Below are 23,020 nucleotides of genomic sequence, written 5' to 3'. Positions count from 1 at the left end.
ATAATTATTATCTCTTTAAATTGAAAAAAAAATCTTAATAAAAAAAGCCTGATTTTTCCAGACTCCCTATTGAAAGTGCCCCAGGAAAGAGAATCAAACTGGAAACAGCAAGAGATTCAGAGAGAATCAGAGAAAACAAGGGAAATACAAGCACTCTCCTTGTGTGAACAAGAGGAAACTGCCAAAGACAGGGGAGTTTGTGTTCTTAGGGAATTATTTGCCAGTCTCAGAAATCCACTTGCCTTACTGCTGCTTAATATGTTACCAACCATCAGCTGAACTGTGGTAACGGATTATATCTGTTTTTAAAAATAAGGGTGAAACAAACTTGAAGCAGAAACACAAGGAATGTGTGTTCAGTGCTACAATGATCTATCTAACACAGGTTCTTTTCTTGATGCTAAACGTGTGTCCAAACAATTCACTCTGCTTTGCTGATCCTCACTTTCCCTGCATTTGGACAAAGATGAATTCAGTGGTACACCTCACAGTCTTCACTGGATCTTCTAAGGCATTTGTGGAGCCACTGATGGAAAGGTATGAGCAAGTATGAAGGACTGGCTTTGGTGAGCACATATACATATTCACATAGATCAGATAGATAGGTTTCTTAGATTAGCAACTAGATAAGTCAAACTAGAAAGGAACAGTAGATTATACAGATATGGACAGAGTATTTTTCTATCCCTCACCAAAAGAGAAAGAAATACAAGCCCAATGGAGTTCCTAATGGACACTGCTAATGTGCTGGCTTTTGACCAAACTTAACAATAATAGAGAGCATCCACAAATCTTGAAGCAGATTGCCATTGCGATGCTAGTATGCTTTTCTTATGAGGACAATGAGCAAGTCCAGAAGCATGTCTGTGATGTTAAAGCTCAGATTCAAAATCATAGAAAAATTCAGGTTGGTAGGGATCGCAGAATGTCTCCAGTCAAAGCCCTGCTCAAAGCAGGTGCAGCCTAGATCGGGTTACTCTGGGTTGAATATCTCCAAAGATGGAGATCCCTCCATCTTTGGAAAGGAAAAGTCTTTCTGGGTGTTTGTCCCAGTATTTGACATTACATGGCCTGAGAGTTGCACCAGACCCTAATTGCCCAAACCAAGCTCACTTGGAGCCTGCACCCACACTCTCTGTCCATGGGGTCAGGAACTCCATTTAAACTCTGTCCTGGGACTTTGGTTTCTGTCCAATCTGTTTTATAGGTATACCTGTCTCCAGTCTGTTCTCCTGAATGGATCTTGGATGATGTTGTAGCCTTGTTTCGAGTTCTGTCGCTGGCCCTTGCCTCCAGCTGCTCCTGACTGGGCTCCCTGAATGGACCCTGGGCTGGTTCATCATTTTTTTCTGGGAATGTCACTGGACCCTGTTACCAGCATCCTACTCTGCTCTACTTGTTCTGATGCTGCAGGACTGCACCCTGGTTTCTGAGAGCACTTCCTGTGCTCTTGTCACCCCCAGCTCCCAGCTTATCCCCTCTCAAGAAGCAATCTCATTCTTGCTTTCTGGCATGACCACCCTCACAGAGAAATCTTTTTTTCTTGAACTGGAGTTTCCTGAATTTCAGGGGCTACCCATTGTCTCTCATTCTTCACTGTACAGATTCTAGAGGAGTCTGAGTCTCTTTTCTGTCCCTTCACCTTGGGAACTTGTGGAAAGCAATAAGATCTCTTAGACTGCTCTTCTCCAAGTTGAACAAACCCACCTCTCTCAGCCTCATTTCATATCTCCTGTCCTTTAGCCCCTCCAACCATCTTGGTTGCTTCTGCTGGACTTACTTCTGTCACAGAATAACAGAATCAGAGACCAGCTGGGGACGGAAGGGGCTCTGGAGATCATCTGGTACAACCCCTCTACTCAAGCAGGGTCACCTACAGCACATGGACCAGGATTGCGTCTGAATATCTCCAAGGATGGAGACTCCACAACTTCTCTGGAAAACTTGGAATCCTCTTCCAGTGCTCTGTCACCCTCACAGGAGAAAGCTTTTTCCTTAAGTTCAGATGGAACTTCCTGTGTTTTGGTTTGTGCCCCTTGCCTCTCTCCCTGTCGCTGGGCATCACTGAAAAGAGTCTGGCTCCATCCTCTTTACACCCTCCCTTCAGATATCTAAACACATTCATACGATTTCCCCTTCAGTCTTCCTTCTCCTGGCTGAACAGGCCCAGCCCTCTCAGACTCTCCTCATGTGGAAGATGCTCTAGCCCCTTAATCATTTTGTGGCCATTTTGGAGTCACTCCAGTAAATGCAGGTCTTTCTTGGACTGGGGAGCCCAGAACTGGGCTCAGTACTCAAGGTGTGGCCTCATTGTGGGTGAGTAGAGGGGAAGCATCACCTCCCTCCACCTGCTGCTAGTGCTCTTCCTGATGCAGCCCAGCATGCCTCCTTTGCCTCCTTTGCCACAAGGGCACATTGCTGGCCTTGGTGGTCAAGCTGGTGTCCACCAAGACTCCCAGGTCCTGCTCTGCAGGGCTGACCTCCAGCAGTCAGCCCCCAGCCTGTACTGCTGCATGGGGTTATTCCTCCCCAGGTGCAGGACCTTGTACTTCCATTTGTTCAGCTCCATGAGGTTCCTCTCTGCCCATCTCTCCAGCCTGTCAAAGTCCTTCTGAATGGCAGCACAGCCCTCTGGCATATCAGCCACTCTTCCCCATTTTGTACCATCAGCACGCTTACTGAGGGTGCACTCTGTCCCTTCATCCAGGTCATTGGTGAATAAAGCTGAACAGGATTGGCCCCAGTATCAGCTCCTGAGGTTCACCACTAATTACAAGCCTCCAACTGGACTTCATGCTGCAGATCACAATCCTCTGAGCCTGGCAGTTCAGCCATCTTTCAGTCCACCTCACCGACCACTTATCTAGCCTGTACTGCATCAGCTTGTCTACAAGAATGTTGTGGGAGACAGGGATGTTACAGGAGACAATTCTTTTCTTCCTCTCTCCTTCCTCCTGCTCTCATCTTCATTCATTACATCATGGTAACTAAAAGGACCAAGAATTATTTCTTTCTATTAGTTTGGAGAAGGATCCATCTTTCTTAAACAGGCACTAAAGTAATGCTAACGTATATGATTGCTCTATTTTAAGCCATTTCCGGTGGTACATACAGAAAATAGGAAGTACAGAAGTTCTGGGAAAGCAGAAAGGGCATATTCTTGAGGAGGTAGGGAAGCAAGGAGGGAGAAACAGACACTGAACTGTCTAGACTGGTAAGGGCATTAAAAACTGCCCTTGGTTTTTAATGAAAGCTGGGGTCAGTGTTCATCTGTCTGAATGGGTCTTGTCTGAACATGCAAGATGGATCACTGAGAAGTCTGATACATAGGAAGTAAGAGGAGATGTTCTTGATGGCAAATTGAGAAGAGCCAGAGATCTGTCACTTGTCCAACATCCCACTCTGCTGAGGAGATGAAACAAGAGATACATTTAGGCTATACTTTGTATTATCTGGACAACCACAATGAAGACAACTTGACTAGTGACCAGGAGTTCCAGCACATCTTGGCACAGCCATTCATCAAGGTGGAACTAAACAATCATTTCCCTGTTAGATCTTCACTTCCATGCTGCATTTGGTTCCTCTTCTGCTTAGTTTATGGTGAATGTTCCCCCAGGCCAGGTCGGAGAAGTTGCCACACCTCACTGTGCCATCTGCCCAGTTAGGGCTCAGCCTTGCCTCGGAGGTCACTCATCACAGACTGCAGCTTTGTCACTCTCCATTATTGAATTGATAATTTATCATGCCACACCAGACAGAGAAGAGTTCCCATTCACGTGGCTGTTTGTTCTCTGTCACATAGTCAATTTCCCAGTCCAATACACCAGTTGTACTCTTATTTTATGAACCATACCTTAGGGTCTAATTAATGCAATTAATCAAACTTTTACTTAGGCAGGCATATCTTCATTTCTCCACTGACTGTCTACTTGGACAGCTGGGTATGTTGTCTGCATAGTATTCATCATTTTAAGCCATTACAATGCTCTAGAGTGCACTGAAGAGTAAGGGGAGGGGAGGAGAGACTGTTGGTAACTGAACACTTGTGATCAGGTTTCAAATACAGACAGAAAGAGGCAGATTCTTAACTGGATCAAGTCACTCCTGATCAGAATAAAATGCAACAAGTCAATGTTAGGAAGCTGGGGTAATGAAGAAGCAAGTAGGCATTGAATCAGGCCCACAAAACCACAGCCATTGTACCACCAGGAGCATGGCTGGAATCCACACAGAACAGGTTCTTAGCACCTGATTAATTAGTGCAATCCACCATGTGCCTGGAGTAGCCACTGATCAGCAGCATGCCTGCAGCCAGATTGCGTGGAAGGTACGCCACAGAACTGGAGGTCCTGTTGAGTCTGCTAAGGCCAGCCAAGGAGATAATGGGGATCCCTTTTCCTGCTCATGACTGTTGCTCAGAGCCAAGAGATGAGCTGAGAGGTGTTACTAGTCTGCTGGAAGACAAAAAGCAAGAGCATCCATATCTGCAGGACATGCCTAACAGACAGTTAGTTGGGGGGGGGGAGCATACAGCTTGATGCACCTCTAGAGATCCTTAATGCCCTCTCATTCCTCCTCCACCCTTAATATATTTTACTAGAGACATCTGCCCATGGAGCAGACATTCCACAGGTGAGAAAGCATAATTTTGACCATCACAGCAGAAAACACAGGGGATACTGGTCTTTCTGACGCCAACAGAGTGGCTGCTGGGCAGAGAGAAGACATAGGTTAATAGCCCAACTTCCTCTTCCTTGAGCAACAGGAAAAATTGAATTCCAACAGTAGTGACAGCTGCTGGGACATAGGAAGAAGGAGTCTGAGCATAGATTTGGGATAGGGATCCTGGCCCTTCATCCAGCTCATTGGTGACTAAGTTGAACAGGATTGTCCCCAGAATTAATCCCTGAGGTACACCACTAGTTACAGGCCTCCAACTAGACTTTGCACCACTGATCACAACCCTCTGAGCCTGGCAGTTCAGCCAGCTTTCAGTCCACCTCACTGTCTGTTGGAAGGGATGTCTCATCCAGAAAGAAACATCTAATGTGTCTAGGTGGATGAAGACCCTCAGCACTGCATCCTTTTACAGTCCAATAACAGAAATTGGCACTTTTAGGGCATAGTGGACTTGATCTGTTTTAGGTATCTATTTTAGGATGTGGTGAATTTGCATCTAGATCACACTGCCTAGATCTCTATTGTCTATAGAGGACTATGAAGATAACTAACTCGCAGCAGAAACAGATTATTTAGTTAGATTAATCCTTTTCAAGTCTGCAGTGACTTTCTGACATACCTTTTTTGAACAGAAGATCCTTTGTTGATCAAAGATTTAGAGATGGTATTTCAAAGTCAGTTTTGCCATCTCATGGTAAACATAAGCAAATTGTCACTTTTCAGGAAAAAATCCTTGTAAATATTTCCTTGTTAATTAACACTGTTGGAGAACATAAAGTCAGTGGATGTACAGGTCACTCTTCACATCAGACAAATAAAATCTGAAGATATTCTAAAGATGGAGGCATTAGCCAGGGACAAAACAGGTTTTTTTGTGACTAAAAGATCCATGAATGGAGAGAACTGTCAATTGAAATATTTTTTCAAAAAGTCAGTTCATATCTGATATCCCCAAAAGTCAGCTGCAAAAGACTTTTTCTTGTAAAACCAAACTGCTTTACTCTATTTTACTATTTATCAGAATCTAGAAGGTGACTAGTAAAGCATCTTTGTTACCAAAACCAGTGTTATCCTTCATACCCTTCTAAAAATAATAGATGAAGTAGTAAAGAGAATCTTCTAAAACACCTTGGAAATCAAGTGAAAATTTGGTTGTGTTCATGGATATGGTGGATCTTGACGGAGTCATGGTTATCATGTTCAGCCCTCAATATGATGTTCAAAAATTGTGCATCAAACAAGGTTATCTCCTACATCTATAAGCATTTAAAAATGCATCAGGACTTACTACTGTGTTGAGTGTTTATAAATCACAGGCCTTGAAGGCAATGCCAAAACATACTAACACCAGGAATCACAGAAATGACTCAAGAATATTGGTAGTGTTTCCCCAAAACTAGCATCCATTTCTCTATCACAACAAGAATAAAAAGAGCTATTTTCACAGCTGGTAGGTTTTATAAGGAAAAACTTCAAAGAGCCAAGTGAAACACAGTCATAGCTGCATAGTCAAAACCGGTCAGAATGTGTTGCCATCACCACTTCAGAACACCTCAATATCTTATAATAGTATAGTATAATAGTATAATAGTATAACAGTATCTTATAATGTTGCAAGCCAGACAGTAGGCTATTTCATCATGGAAATGATGGCTACAGACCCAAAATATCTGCTGTGTTAGTGTGTAGTCCCTGGATAGTAATGTAGTACTTCCTGACACTTCAGCATCTATAAGCTAAAAAACATAGAACCCTCCATCACATTTAGCATGGAAAAGAAAAGGCCAAGGTTCACCAGTCATGAAAAAGCCACAGGTCCATGCATTAATTGGCAGTGATATGGCTTTGTTCTTTGCATGAAAGGATAGGCACAGAGTGTGTTTGACAAAATCGTGGCTGTCCCAATAAACCCAATGAGCCATCTGCTGCTTCCACTGATGGAAATCCTGTAAAGATTAAAAATACATCTCCAGGGTTTTTCCAGTGACACCACAATGGTCGTTGTGGCTGGATTAATGTTGGTATCCATGGACAGAAACATCCACCTTCTCATGCAATGTAGGATATATTCACCAAGTAGCCCTACGTGTTACAAATCGCTAGCAAAAACCTCAGAAATACAAGTATTAGCCCATCCAGAATAGAGACGGACAAGAAAAGGCCTGCACACTACAACAGTCACTGGACTAAGTAATGGAGGTTCTTAAAATATTAATTGCCAGAGCTTTAAGAAGCTGTGTGAGTTTTAAAAGGTTAGTTTCCAAGTGTTGGTCCGTATCGTTATGCGGAAATATCGTTAAATGTAACTGCTGCCCAGTTGACAAGCTGACAGCATAAAAGTCATCCATGAACTTCCAAAGCCATGGTATCTTTGACATGAATTTCTGGTGTATACTGCAATCAGGCAGTTATCTCTGAGAGGTGTGTGCTGGCTGAAGAACTAAGTATTATGCAGCTGTGGAATACAGATTAAGAAAAAGCCTGAGCTAATAGGTGAAAACACACCTACACAAGAGGTTTATGAAGTTCATAAAAAGCTAAAACAGTTATTGCTTGAATTTAGCATTATTTAAGCTAATATGACAAGCCTTTAACTAAACCTAGTTTTAAAAGATACACTCCTGTCTAGAAATTGAGATTCTGCTCAGACCAAAACCAACATATGGGACAGCATTATGACATAATAATGATGTCATACTACATCATTTTAAAGGGGCTTAAATCAGTCACCATATATGCTGGGTCTATCACTGTGCTGGATTTCATGTTGTTAGCAAAAAGACCTCTATACCCCCTTCTGGGTATTAGAACACCCTGACTGGAGCACCAGGATGGAAAACACTCTTCACTACTGAGGAAATACATAGCAATTGCATGGATGTTAAAACTAGTTATGAGCCAAGGAACTTCACCCATTTCTTAGACTGCAAACATGAATGAACAATCATACCCAGGTCTGGCCTTCAGTGAACTCACTGCTTGACATCTTAATGAAAAAAGGCGGAGGGAGACATACTTGATGTGGCCAAGCCCAGTCCAACCCAATGCAGATGTCTTATGGGAAGATAGAAGACCATTCCACACCAGGCTGCTCTCTTGTTTTATATGAAGTTATGCTATTTCAGTCTCTTCCTTTTCCTGCCCTTCACCTCCTACTTTCATTTATACCTGAAACCTGCAGGAAAACAGTCAATTTCACTAGAACTTTCCCAGAGATGATGGATGTGATAGTTAAGATCAAATTCCAGATCTAGTGGAGTGAAGACTCAAGATCCCCCCCCTTTTCAGGTAATCTCTTTGTCCAGGGGTACAAAATTGTTTTCCTTGCCTAGGAAAGAAGCCGTGAATGGGGCCAGTGAGAAGGAGACACGGCCATTTGGGACATAGCCTAAATAGTAGAAAAACACAGTCTGAGTCTGGGAGATATCCATAAGGCAGCCTGGTGGAGGCACAGTCTTATGTACATACTCCACCTTAAGGTAAGATTTCCTCTGCAGACTTCAGAGTGTGTTTCTCCACAGCAGGGACTAAGGGGAAGAGCAGGATGCTTCAGGAAAGGAATCTAGCTCTTCTTGAGATACCCTGGTATCATCATTGCAGGTTCTTTGCAGAACACAATCATATCCTCTAAATGTCAGATCTTCAAGTAAATCTCTGCTTCAATAAATGATACTCTGCAAGCAATCAATGCTGAATCTGTGTCCCACTATGCTGTCAAGGACTAAGTGCCATCTAGCATGTACCATCTTTCTGATAAGGCCCTGTGTACTAAAGATCACAGATCTTACCTCATAGTATTATCTCAGGCCAGACACCAGTGTGGGTAACTGCCTAAGTTCCCCTTGTGGAATCAGAAATGGATATATGATGTTGCTGTATTTCATCAATTCACTGATGTCCTTCAATGTAGAGCCTGGAACTGCCTGGCATGCTTTGCATTGGTGGGCAAATTGAAATGTTATGGACAGCTCCAAATCCAGCAGATGGCTCCTCACAGGCAGATACCCACTCTGATACAGGCATCAGAACTCTAGGACAGTGGGTGCTCCCTGCAGGGTTGGGAGAGGATATGCAGGGATATGTGGGAGTCTCTAGAATAACCAGTGCCACCTAATTCAGGTGGTGGAGAGGGAAACCTCCAGGAGAAGAACTGTACAGAAAAATAGCTCTGCTTTTTTCTTGTTACTACCAGTAAATGAGCTATCTTTTCAGCTGTTTATTATCAGGCACATGGAAAACATCTGCATAGCCTACGTAATTACATGATAACAAAAATCGAGGCCCAACTTAGGGAAGTCTTGCCATGTCTACTGGTTCCAAATGGAGTGTAGAGATGTTCCCCAGTGGACTCTTTGGTTGCTCTGGAAGAAATGAGCTGTCCTTACTATAAACCACCTTGTGGCAGTGTCATGACTTCTCAGAGACATTGCCACCCCACTGCTTCTCAGCTTCCCATCCCTAGATGCTGATAAATCACCCTTTGGCAAGAGACAAGTCACTAAGTAAGAAGCATTTGGGGGGAAGGATTAGAACTCCACTCAGATGTTGTGGGAGCCACACTCCTCACTGAGGATGTCGCTGCAGCACAGGGATGAGGGAGAGGCCCTGCTGCCATGGCAGCATCTATCATGGTTCACATGGTGCTGACCCGGGCCCCACTTCTGTCCCAGAGTGACCACAGGGGGATGTGCTGTCCTCCAACTGCAAGGCAGCAAGGATGCAAACATTTCCCCTGTGACGCTAGAGCTCAGACAGGTCCCAAGGGCTTTGGTGCTCTTTTTACCAGTTCCGCCGTCTTTGGTTCAGCTCCAGAGAGGCCAGATTTCAAATGACTCACAGTGCTGGCCAGGGAGGGCTTTGTACAGAGTGAGATCATGTGAAAAATGGCCAGTACAACCCTTTCAATGAGGGCTGCCTATGCCAGCAGGTGTGTGGCAAGCCCTGGGCCCCAGGCAAGCACAGTAAAGGTTACTACAGGCTCAGAGGTTGGAATGAGCCAGGTATTGTTTTAAACTTTGGCTCTGCTACCCACTACTTTCCTGTACTATGGAAATAGCTCCCTAGAAGCATTTAGGGGTGAATGCTTGCACACAGAGTGGAGGGCAAGCTGAGAAAACTGCTGTGGCAGAGCTGCACATGGGGAAACAGGCAATGGAGGCTGGGAAGAGGGTGGGAAGCAGTAAAAAGAGGGTGCTGGCAAGATTGCCTTTGGCTAAACCCACATTTTGCAGGTTGGCTGCCCTTGGAAAAGGTGATCTGTGACCCAGGGGCCCGTTGTAATCCTACCACAAACTATTGTCCACCCTGGTCCTAAGTGAGCTGGTCTCTTTTAGGATGGAAGAGTAAAGTTTCTACTGCTGTTTGTGCTGTAGGAGGGTGGCTGTGGGAAGCATGCCACATGATACTGTAGCATCAGAAGTGACAGTAATGTGTGTCAGGAGTGTCTGGGCTAATTCTAGCTGTCCTCTTGCTCTTCAGGCCCTGGCAGCACTATCACCGTGTCAGGCTGGGACAAAGGGCCCTGGCAGGATGCAGGGTGATTTTTTATCTCATGTTGTCAAGACTTTGATGTCTGACCACCTCAGAGGATTTTGTCCAAACAGTCTCTTGCCTCTTGGATAACTGAGCTAACCGGACAAGGAGTGATCTTGTGCAGGAGTGGGTTCCTGTTGGAGTTTATGGACAAGCCTGCCCACTTTCCTCCTTGTAAGACACCTCCCTGGCACTGGTGCCTTTTTGGAAACCTCTTGGTTTATTTTCTATCACTCTTCCCCTCTTATCACACTTTCCTCGCTAATTTCATGGATTTGAGGAGTGTTCCCAGATAGCCAGAAGTACTTCAAATGTCTACAAACTACCTTCCAGTGCGGAGGAGCTGAAGAAACCATGATCTCATTATTACTCATGGGACAAAAGGTCTCACAGAGAGCCCCAGCTCCACCAGCATGGCCTCCTCACTTGCAGGGACAAGGCTGCAATACTGATGGGGTCAGCCTTGGCCACATGTGTGATCAAGGAATAAGACCCCACAGGGTCCCTGTGGCCTTGAGGGAATTGCTGGTTAAGTGCTGTTCAACAGAGCTTGATTCGTGCTAGGATGGGAGCGACCCTGCTGTGTGGCACTAGCAGGGCTATAGGACCCTAGCCACTCTACACACAGACTCCTCACAGAGCTCATAAATGTCAGTGGGGTTAGGGACCTGGCCCTCTAGAAATTGCCTTGCAAGGACTGTGGAGGGCAGCCGCTGCATGCTCTCCATTAGCATTCAAAGGCGCTGCCACTACATGAAGGAGAAAGCCACCCTCATAAACATAAGGAGAGGAGATAAAAGCACTTAGCACAGGCTGGTGAGAGAGACAGAGGCACTTCAGCTCAGGTGGCTGGCTCCTTGTAGGGCTTTTGTAGTCTCTCTGCAGCCTTCCACGCGGCGCCGCAGCAGGCTCACGCCCCATCCGCTTGGCTGAGGCACAGACGCTGCTACGCCTGAGTGGCACTGGCAGAAGTTCCCCAAAGGTTAATTGATGCTGCAGCACTGCAGCCACTCTGTAGACAGCCGCCTGCCAGCAGCTTCGCCCTGTCAGCTCCTGTGCTGGAGCTTTTTCTGGCACTGCTGCTCCTCCCTCCGCAGCCTCTTTCCCTGCTGCGGACTACATTCCGGGCACTGAGCGCAGCCCTCCCACCCACAGGAGACATATGGCTGGGAGCGGTCTCTCTCCCTCAGGCCTCAGGGCTGGGAGACGGGGGATTGCATGTTCTCTTGGGCCTCCATGGGCTGTGGTACTGGGGCCTGAGAGCACTGCCAGCAGCAGAAGTAACCCTCATAACCCCTCCCTGTTCCCAATCCTGCAGAGAGCAGTCTGGCAGGCTCTTCACTCTGCGTTCCTCAGGCAGGAGGATGGAGAGTATCTCCAGATGCAGCACCAGAGCCTGCTTGTGTTCTCCCCCACCCCACCACAATCATGTCCATACCCCACATCCCCTCCACCCTCACATGCCCTGCCTCAGAAGCAGTGGCAGGCCCCCCTCTAGCAATAGAGCCTGATGCTAAAACCCACAGCATATCTACTGGCTGCAAAAAAGCATTTAACCCAAGAAGAGAGAGGGTGGGATTTGACATGTACTCTCTGCTAGTTAGTCCCCCTCCGCTTGAGACCCTTTGCATCTACTTGGTACCCAGTGACATGGTGTTACAGAGATCATTGGGCCATACATTGCAGCAGCCTCGGAAGAGAGAAACAGACTGCACAGTTCTGCTTGAATGACTTGCTGGGGGGCACAGCACAAGCCTCTGGCAGGGAATCCAGGAGTTCTGAGTGGACATGAGACCAAACTGGGCAGCCCTTTCTCAGTTTATACAGAAGTCACCATGCAGGTGGCCTCTCGTTGGCTGTATTTCTAAAATCTCGTATGATGTTAGCTTGTTTGCCTGTCTTCAGGCTTTAAAATAATAAAAAAAAAGATCCATTGTTAAGATGTCATCCAGGTCTGGTCAATATTTTAATTTTGGAGGGCTTTGTCCCTTTGTTTACTTCATCGCAGCTGTAAAATAAATAGCACTGGCCTTTTCCTCTCCACAGTTTCATATCAAAAGGATCTTTCTTTTTCTTCCCTTAGGGACCTATAGCTTGCCCATCAGAAGCAGATTGTTATGCTGCTGAGTCCAGCAGGCCCCTCCCCATAGCAAACAAGGTTAAAATTCAAAGCCCACTAGGGTACACATGATCATTTTTTTTGTGAGCTGCCCTGAACAACAGCCAGGTGAAGGCACCACTCCTCACCAGAGATTTTTCCATCTCTGGGAGCTCATAGCCTATCCTGGAGACAAAGGCCAGGTAAAGACAAGCCATGATTAGCTACTGAAGCCTAAAGCAAAAGACCACTCAATAAAAGCATTCCAAAATACAGTGAGCAGCCTTCTTTTACATCCCTTAGGCCAGTGACTGAAAACAGAATCGAGGCCCAAAGATACCTGACTGCATATTGTAGCTACAGACCGGGAAATGCTTCTGCAGTGCAGCAAGGTCTGTCACTTCATGCAGCCCAGTCAAGACACTCTGTTTCTCTTGTAGTGAACTGCTGGCCATACTGGCATCTGTGGTGGCTGCTGCAGCCATGCTGCATGCTGGAGGGTGCTGTAGGGTGTAGGGGTATAGTCTGGAGTCTCAAGCTCAGGCACTCATGATAGAACCTAAAGTGGAGTCCCCCTCAGCTTTTACGTCCATGACAAACTACAGAAGGTGGCAAATACCTCTTGCCCCAGGTAGCACAGAGCATTCCCGCATGGGCCAGCAGAGCCACATCCCTAACTAGTCAGTGACCTTCAAGTGCAGGAACACACTGACATTGGTGCCATGGTTCTGGGCTTACAGTACTTGCATTTAGTGATAGTCTCTTCTCAAAGATGTCGAGCTCAGGCTGCCTCTCACCCCACTCTCCCCTCAGCTCTGTAGCAGAGCAGTGTTGAGACAGCTTGGAACAATCTGGAGAGGAAAATGCTAAAGGGACTTCATAAACTAAAAAATATCATTCAAGTAGCCAGATTCTTCTCTCTTCTGTGTACTATCAGGGCAATCCGACAGGGAATGGTGCAAACACAAACTGAAGAGTTGCAACTGGCTCTGAGAGGAACTTAGCTTCTCACTCAAATGTGCTCAACTCTGAGGCAGGATGCTGAAGCTATTTAATAGCACACACCAGTGTTCTCCTATCCCTCTGCTAAGGGCAAACTGCAGTGAGCAATTTGCAGAAACAGAAACTGAGCTGATTTTCACCTCCCAAGAGCTCAAGGGATGAGGATGTGCTTCAGGCGGCCTATGAGTGTGAATCTCACAATTCTGTGAAATGCTTGCACTAGCAAGGTAACTGATGTTTGGGAAGACCTCAGCTTTGGATATGCTGGTATTCCATGAGAGAGTGACCAGCCCTTTAAAGCAGAGCTCTGTTGTATGTGAGATCCCAGGTGACTGCCAACAGGTAAACACAGTCCTATTGTGGGGAAGGTCACCTGCAGAGCTCATCAACTGCAGGGGTTCCTTTCAGTATGGGAAATTCCCATTGCCTGCCTCTAACACTGCTCAGCTGTGTATCGTGGGCCTCACACTGGGAAGTGCCTGATCATTCCCATCTGCCCCTGGCTCCACAATGTCCAAAGCACAGAAAATCAGTCTCAGGAGATCACCTGCCAGCCTACCTAGAACTGAAAGCTACTAAAGGTGCTCTTACCTTGGCTTTTCTAAGCATCTGAGAAACACAAACACAATGTTTGTGGTGCAGGTCAAGAATGTTAGATCCATTTTACAGATGGTAAGCAGAAGAACAGAGTGTTGTCTCTCTGCCATATCAGACACAGTCATCAGACACAAGCTTGTTACACAGACAAGCTGGATCAATGCTGAGTGCCCTTGAAAAAATCTCATGTCTTCACAAAGGTCATATTTGGCCTAAAATAGAGTCCAGACCTGCTAGTTCCTCATTCTAACCTAAGGTGCAAAACTCTGCTTCCTTTTGGCAATCAGGAAGTGAAGGTCACCCCATGATATCTCTTGAAATGTCATATATCTCACAGTGGGGTCAAAGAATTGATATTCCCTATGGCATATGGTCACCTGGAAAGAGATATTTTTGTACTGGAGCATATTATTCATTTCCATCAAGTAGAGTTTCATTTACAGATACTCATAGACCTGACCCAGGTCAATGGAAAAAGTAATTAAAGATCTTTTGTGCAATGATAGGTTAAGATATTGAAGCCCACCTTTTAGCACCAGCAGCAGTGTGAAGAACTTCTCCAGGTAGCTCTACCAAACACAAGCATTATTATATAGTTTGCAGGTGGGATTGTCAATGTTAATAATCAATAAAAAGTCTACAAATGAGACAGTCTATAATGGCCATGGGCAGAAGCTAAAATACAGTCTCTGGAAGAGAACTGAGCGCATGGGGCAGGTCCTTGGGAGCAGTGAGCACGTTAACCGATTCTTGTTGTTTGATTCTAGTTGAGTCCAAGAAATAGGATCTTATATCCATCAAAATAAAATGGATTGATCCAAAGAATATAGCTTACTCATATTTCTCCTTCACATAAAAATAGAATCCTCCAGGAACCTAATCACTGTCTGATTTTTCAGGACAAAGGAGCAACAGTTCAGACACTAATGAAGGGTTGTGTTTAGAGCCGCTACTTCGAGTTGCTTCTTAGCCTGCATTAAGTTAGAAAATTGCACTTCATGATTGGCTATATAAACTGTTTTGTACCTGCTCTGCAGATGTTCTTCATCCACAGAAGAGACCCTCATCATGTATCAGTGTACATGGACAGCACATGAATATATTTGAAATGGGAGGGCATGTTGAAAGAACTGTGTAAAGAACAGTACCAACAATGCACACGGAGAAAATGAATGCATAAAGGCACAGCTGTGGGACAGGGACTGTGATGCCTCCAGTTAAGTCCTACCTTGCTTATTCTAGTAGAATTCAAAGGTGTAACACACAGAGAAGAGACCAACCTCATAAGCCAGAGTGCAACTTCACAGCACATCAGCTGCTCCATGGTCTCTGTGGTACCTGGGCATGCATTGGACACTGTGCAGCTTGCAATGGTTTAACTGAGGAGAGAAATATATGAATTATTTGACTCTTGGTATGGGGTACAAACATGCAGATGGGCAATTACTACAGCACCTAATGCACAATAACCACTATGTGTATCCATGTGCTGATATCAAAACCTAGTCAGACAAATGTGGGTCCCTGAAAAATAGCAAAAATCTGTCGTGCAACAATTTACAGCAGCAATGTCAGGAGAACACTCTGACATCTTGATTTCAATTCCCAAGCACATGGAAACTGGAGGAGGATCCTAACAAGACTGTGTGAGAAAAGCAAGTCCTGCTTTGTACCTAGGTGACATGAGAGACTCAGCGCAGAGTACGATGCTTCAAATCATATGTTACCCAATTAGGGCAATGTGACTAGCTCTCCTCACCAAGCAGAAACTGTCCAAAGTGTCCCAAAGCCAGCTTTTCAAAGAGAAGCTAATCTCACTTCCCTGAGTATCTGATTGCATTTGCTTGTTTTGCCTTGAAGAAGGGTTTTGGAAAGAAGAGTGATAAAAGAGGAGGAGGAAGTTTGTCTTCATAATATTCATTTTCTTGTTTTTGCTTACACATAAGAAGGGGTAGAAAATTCTGGATAGAAAGAAAAAAGAAAAGGAGCTGGAGATTGCCTTTAATGTTTCTGGGGACAGTGGGAGGCACAGTGGAGAAGATATTGCTGGATATCTTAGGGTACGAGTTCAGACTCTGTTCCAGACTCATTACAAAGCTTTCAGGTTGGGCAGATAAGAGGGAGATGCTGGTTGCTGACTACTGAAACTAGTCTTCCTGCTGAGCAAGGAGTACTCCTCAGGAACATGGGCAATGCAGATCCAAGAGGATTCCTGGCCTGCTCTGCAGTACCTCCAGCGAATTGCATAAGACCTGAAAAAGAGGGTAACAGCAAAATGTGACAGCATATGGCATCACTGACAGAAGAGGAGATGCAGCAGTCAGATTTCTTCTTAATAATTGCAGGGCAGATTTAGATCTTACCTTAACTTGGAGACACTGAACCAGAACAAGAAGAGGGAATATTTACACTTGCCCACTGGGAATGAAAATTTTGCTAAGATGATCAGAACCAAATTCTTCATCAATTTGGATGCATCAGCAGGGTTTGGGCAGATTCTCCTGGATGGAGAGAGGATCCCTTTTAGTTCTCTGTTTGGTAAGCTCCTCTGCTTCTTGAGACTGCTTTGCAGATGTAGGAAGGACAGGCGGTATTTGACTGGATGGTGCCCCAGCTCCTGCATGGCTTCTCTGGAGCAAAATGCTACAGCAACAATGTGAGATGGAGAGCATTGCTCATCATTATTGGCAGACAACTTATCTTTGCTTCCTGCACACTTCCACCTCTCTGTCTGTACTGCTTCTTGTCTTGCTCTTCACTTCTCACATTAAACTCTTTGAAGCAGTGACTAAACCCCACACACTGCAGTCTGGGTCTAAGACAGAAGTCTTGAGATGCTGTAATGCTGAGGAAGAGGAAGAAGATCTGGACAGCAATATTGGGAAATATCAGAAATGATCAAATGTCCACAGAGTTGCTGTGGGACAACTCTAAGGAGTCCTGAGGAGGACTCCATTCACACTGAACCACAGCTGCAATCAGTTTCAAAGCCAAGATGATCTAATGATGACTCATCTTTGGAAACTCCTTTACTATGGTAGAGAGAAGCCCAGAAAGGAGAGCTCAAAGCTTTGAAGTGAGTGCTGAAGTTACGGCCAAGGACTCAGGGTAAAAGATGATGTGAAAAGGCTTTCCACTGTTGCTTTTTTTATTGCTTCAAAAAAGTTGCTTCAAACTTCCTCACTATGGCCAAAGGAATGTGACCATTTACCAGCTGTTCAGAATAGTTCCTGTCCCTGTTTCTCGAGTATCAGGAGATGAAAGCTGCTTGTTCTGGGACTGTAACTCCACTACGAGAGTTTTCAATCAAGGCCTAGGCAGCTCTTCATTTCTGATTAGATTACATATATATATATATATAAATCCCCTAAAGCTTTTACATTTTGAATCTCAGTTCCTTGTCAACCACTACAGCATTATAGTCCATACATATTGGCCATGAAAGGATTAATCTGGAGAGTCAGCTCACAGGCAGCAGAGCCTTGCATCTCTGACCAGAGATGAACCAAAAGCAGCTGGTACCCCAAATGTGCCTGCAGCCTTCTAGGGGACTGGCAGAAGCACAGGAGTTTGTGAGCCAGACCCAACCATACATGCAGGACCATCGTGGTGGCCAGTACTAGATGTTGAGGAGTAGAAGTGAGAACCCCTGCCGGAAGAGCTGTGAGACAAGTGTCCCCCAGACCTGGGTTTCATCTTTGTCTACACCTGATTGGGTTAGAAAGCTAGAGATTTACTGCCACTTCTGAAAGCAGAGCCAGGAGGATTTGGGTGATGTCAGATGGAGTTCTTGGAAGTGGCCAGCTCTGCCAACAAGGTACCATGGACTGTGCTAGCCTCTTAGGGAATACTTTAAGAGATCTCCAGCTCCTACACATGAGTTATATCTCCCTAACAAGGTGTGTGCTATAATTCACCTCCAAGAAAGAGTCTCAACTATTGCCCTAGTAATAGCAGGCACAGCCCACCCAGCAGTGGGCTTTGTAGTGATCTGATTCCTAAAAAGAGGCAGCAAGAATCAGTAATACTCAGTGTCTGTTGAGGAAAGAGGAAGTAATGGCTTTCTTCTGTACAGGGGGAAAGGGAAACGAAGCTAATACACGGAGGGCATGTCAGAACTAGGGACAAACCAGCCCAGGGGAAGAAATGGAAACAACTTGTGCTTCCGAAGTGAGAAAGCTCAGATTCTGTGCCTGACTCAGCCAGTGACCTTGTGGAAGTGACCTTGGCCTTATCTACACAAAGGCAATGAGGAAAATGAATCTGAATTAACCTTTGTAAATTGGATTAGCTAAACTTCATTAAACTATGTGGACATTCCTTTTCAGAATTCAAGTAGCCTTCACTTATTCTAGCTTACCTCATGTCCAAAATAAATAAGAAATCAAACTCAGCTTTCTTCCATTCTGAGTAGAATTGTCCACGTCTTAAATGCAGTTTAACTGAACCACCACTGAAAAAATCCCACTTTCTCTTCCTTCAGACTAATCTTCCCCGGTGGTCTCACATCTTTCTGTCCTCCTACCACGCCTTCTGTTTGGACGAGGATTCTCTAGAGGAAGGAGCAACTCTCATGTGCAACTCTATATGCACAGATCATGTCTATTGCAGGATCAATATAATCTATAGATGAGTCTATTATATAAGTAGTAGCAGTTCAGTGGAAAAGCTGTTGATACAGATGGGAAGAACACCTATTAGAGATGAATCCAGCTGGATGAAGCCTTGTGATTGCAGGCCCTGATATGCATGGGAGACTTAAGCCATCCTGCTATCTGCTGGAATGGCAGTGGGGCTGGGTACATACAATCCAGGAGATTTCTACAACGTCTTTAAGACAATGTCTTGATGCAGGTGATCGGTGAGGTGACTAGAGGACATACTCTGCTAGAGCCATTACAAACAAGGAGGAGCTGGTTGGGAATGCAAAAGTTGAAGGCAACTTTAGCTGCAGTGACCATGAAATGACAGAGTTTCAACTTCTGAGGGAAGGGTGCAAGACAAACTGCAGAACCACAGCCTCAGATGCAGGAAATCAGATTTCAGCTTTTTCAGGGATCTACTTGTCAGGATCCTATGTGACTGCCATAGAGAGCAAAGAGGCCAGGAGAGCTGGTACATCTTCAAGGATCACCACTTCCAAACACAAGAATAGGCCCTTCCTGTGTGCAGAAAGTCAAGCAAGTGGGGCAGAAACCAGCATAGATGAGCAGAAAAATCATGACTGAGCTCAAACACACGAAGGAAGTACACAGAAAGTGGAAGTAGGTACAAGGAGGAATCTGGGAGGAATGCAGAGGCATTGCCTGGGTGGGGAAGCAGTGAACCTGGGATAGCCAAAGCTCAGCTGGACTAGAAGCCAGTGAGGGATGTGAACTACAAGGACAGCTCCTAGAGGTACACTGGCAGCAGAAGGAAGGCTAAGGGACATGTGGGCCTGCTGCTAACTGGGGCATTGGGAGCTGCCAGCAGGGATTTCGCAAAGGGAAATCATGCATGACCAGTCTGACTACTCTGTATGATGGATAATTGGCTGTGTGGGTAAGGTTTGGATAAAGGGAAAAGCGGCGATGTGGTTTCCCTTGCCTCTGGTGAAGCCTTCTACACATACTCTCCTTAGAGCCAAACAGGAGATATGAATTGGATAAGTGGGCAATAAGGCAGGTAAAGTACTGGCTGGACAATTGGTCACACAGGATGATGATCAGCAGTACAAGGTCCAGTTGGCAACCTGTTAGTTGTGCCATCCTTCAGGGACTGATGCTGAGACCAGTATTTTTTATGGCTTCTCAGAAAGTTTTCAGATAACACCAGAGGGAGTAGAGGGGAGGGAAGTGCTGGATGCTCTAGAAGGTATGATTGCTGTTTGGAGGGGTGTTGACAGGCTGGAGAAATGGGCTGACAGGAACCTAATGATCTTCAATCCAAACAAACGAACAATCCTATATCTGGGATGGAATAATCGTGTGATGGAGCAGGACTGGTTGGACAACTGGCTGGAAAGCAGCTTGTTATAAAGCAGCTTTCAGAAAAGGAGATGGAAGTCCTGGTGAATAAGAAGTGGGACAGCATTGTATTTTTGCAGCAAAAAAGACCAACTAAACCTAAGGCAACATTAGCATGCGTGTAGCCAGTAAGTAAAGAGAAGTGATAATTCTTTGGTGTTTGATCTTTCTGAACTACATCTGAAGTGCTTGATCTGGTTTGGCACTTCCTAGTACAAGGAAGACATTAACAGACTGATCAGGTCTAGTCAGCATGGATTTACAGAGGGAAATTGTTCTTAACTAACCTAACAAAGCTTTATGAACAAATGACTAGTTTGGTGCATGAAGGCAGAGCAGTGAATGTTATCTTGACTTTAGTAAGGATTTGACACTGTGTCCCACAACATTCTTGTAGACAAGCTGATGCAGTACAGGCTAGATAAGTGGTCAGTGAGGTGGACTGAAAGATGGCTGAACTGCCAGGCTCAGAGGATTGTGATCTGCAGCATGAAGTCCAGTTGGAGGCTTGTAATTAGTGGTGAACCTCAGGAGCTGATACTGGGGCCAATCCTGTTCAGCTTTATTCACCAATGACCTGGATGAAGGGACAGAGTGCACCCTCAGCAAGCGTGCTGATGGTACAAAATGGGGAAGAGTGGCTGATATGCCAGAGGGCTGTGCTGCCATTCAGAAGGACTTTGACAGGCTGGAGAGATGGGCAGAGAGGAACCTCATGGAGCTGAACAAATGGAAGTACAAGGTCCTGCACCTGGGGAGGAATAACCCCATGCAGCAGTACAGGCTGGGGGCTGACTGCTGGAGGTCAGCCCTGCAGAGCAGGACCTGGGAGTCTTGGTGGACACCAGCTTGACCACCAAGGCCAGCAATGTGCCCTTGTGGCAAAGGAGGCAAAGGAGGCATGCTGGGCTGCATCAGGAAGAGCACTAGCAGCAGGTGGAGGGAGGTGATGCTTCCCCTCTACTCACCCACAATGAGGCCACACCTTGAGTACTGAGCCCAGTTCTGGGCTCCCCAGTCCAAGAAAGACCTGCATTTACTGGAGCGACTCCAAAATGGCCACAAAATGATTAAGGGGCTAGAGCATCTTCCACATGAGGAGAGTCTGAGAGGGCTGGGCCTGTTCAGCCAGGAGAAGGAAGACTGAAGGGGAAATCTTATGAATGTGTTTAGATATCTGAAGGGAGGGTGTAAAGAGGATGGAGCCAGACTCTTTTCAGTGATGCCCAGCGACAGGGAGAGAGGCAAGGGGCACAAACCAAAACACAGGAAGTTCCATCTGAACTTAAGGAAAAAGCTTTCTCCTGTGAGGGTGACAGAGCACTGGAAGAGGATTCCAAGTTTTCCAGAGAAGTTGTGGAGTCTCCATCCTTGGAGATATTCAGACGCAATCCTGGTCCATGTGCTGTAGGTGACCCTGCTTGAGTAGAGGGGTTGTACCAGATGATCTCCAGAGCCCCTTCCGTCCCCAGCTGGTCTCTGATTCTGTTATTCTGTGACAGAAGTAAGTCCAGCAGAAGCAACCAAGATGGTTGGAGGGGCTAAAGGACAGGAGATATGAAATGAGGCTGAGAGAGGTGGGTCCATCCCCAACTGTTCTCTGATTCTGTGAGTCTGAAATTACATTTAGATCTCTCACTCATTTGGGCTGCAGGCAAACATATGTGGCTTATTTAAATGTAACTCTGTCAGTTATCCTAATGACTGAGCAGCATGGGGGTCCTCATGATGTTTCTATTTCCCTATTCTTTGTTTAACACCTTCTACCTTCTCTCTGATTTTTGAAATTATGGGACTATTCACTCCTTTCTCTTCAGCCTTCTCTGAGTTCTTTGTGGGGTTCATTGCCATGCTAAAGCTAAGTAGGGCTGTTATTTCTGCATGACTATCTCCTATCACTGCTCATGACACCTTCAGTGCCTCATCTCTGCCTGTCTCTGACATGATTTCAGCAGGTTGCTTTTCACTCCATGACAGATTGGTTACTAGCCTGGATATTTGCACAGTATGTCCTTACCCCTTTCAACATCAGTGAGTTGCTGACATATGCACTTGGAGAAGGGTGGCTGCCCCACGAATTTCTCTTCTCATGTAGGTGTTTTGTTTGTAATAACTATAGCATAAGCTGTAGACTGGATATTGCTTTCACAAAGAGTGGATCAATTATAAATTAACATGCTACTAGATTCTTTCTTTCTATTTTGCTTATATTTTTTCTCTGTTTTTAAAAAGTCATTCTGCAATTGGAAAGCCAGAGAGAGGCTGTACACACTCTTGAGGAGACTGTTCTCATCATTTCATCAGACTTCTTGCATAACAGGTCATAAAATCACACCTTGACTTGCTTACATTAAGCTTAGTAAATTTGTGGTTCAGCTAAAGCATGGCTTTTTGAAAGATACCCAGTCTTGAAGCTTTTAGAGTCTATTTCCAACTATAAACTATCTGGCAGAACTTATCTCTATTCAACAACCCAGCTAAGCATTTAACTAAGCTTTTATCTTGTTCTGAAAATGTGGAAATCTACAGACAAAAGACATGTTATAGCAAGTAAATTTATAGTACATTAGTCTGTCTCTCTGCTCCTGCTTTGTGTTCCTCTAGTGAGATAACTGACTAGAAACTCAATTGTTGTCATCACACAGATGTTTAACAGGCAGCTGTGAGAACCCAGATACAGTTGGTTGTGACTAGTATATGTTGCCTTTCTGTGCTCCCCTAGACTAGTGGTCATGTTATTCTTGGTCTCGGTGGGATCCCACAAGCTGGTCTATCCTTCTGTATCTTTTCTCCAATCCTTCAATGCATTAGGACTTCCCACAGTGCACTGTGACACCTACTGCTGATATCACTGCATGTGGCTAACCTCTAGAAACTCAGTCCTCAGCTGAAGTCCTTTGAGCACTCCTGATAGAAACAAAGTGCCAACACCTTCTGCTGCATGATGACCATCAGCCTTTGAGTGGCCATAGTTCAAACCTGTTGAAAACAGTGGAGGTCTCTGCAAGTCTGGATAGGCTGAGGTGGGAACCCCACAATAATTGTATTTATTGGGCATATTACTGGTTGTCTTGCACATCATCTGTTCTTTTATCTCCCCTGT

The sequence above is a fragment of the Rhea pennata genome, chromosome 14, assembly GCF_028389875.1.
Source record: "Rhea pennata isolate bPtePen1 chromosome 14, bPtePen1.pri, whole genome shotgun sequence".
Taxonomy (NCBI): domain Eukaryota; kingdom Metazoa; phylum Chordata; class Aves; order Rheiformes; family Rheidae; genus Rhea; species Rhea pennata.
Note: the sequence above shows the minus strand (reverse complement) of the source record.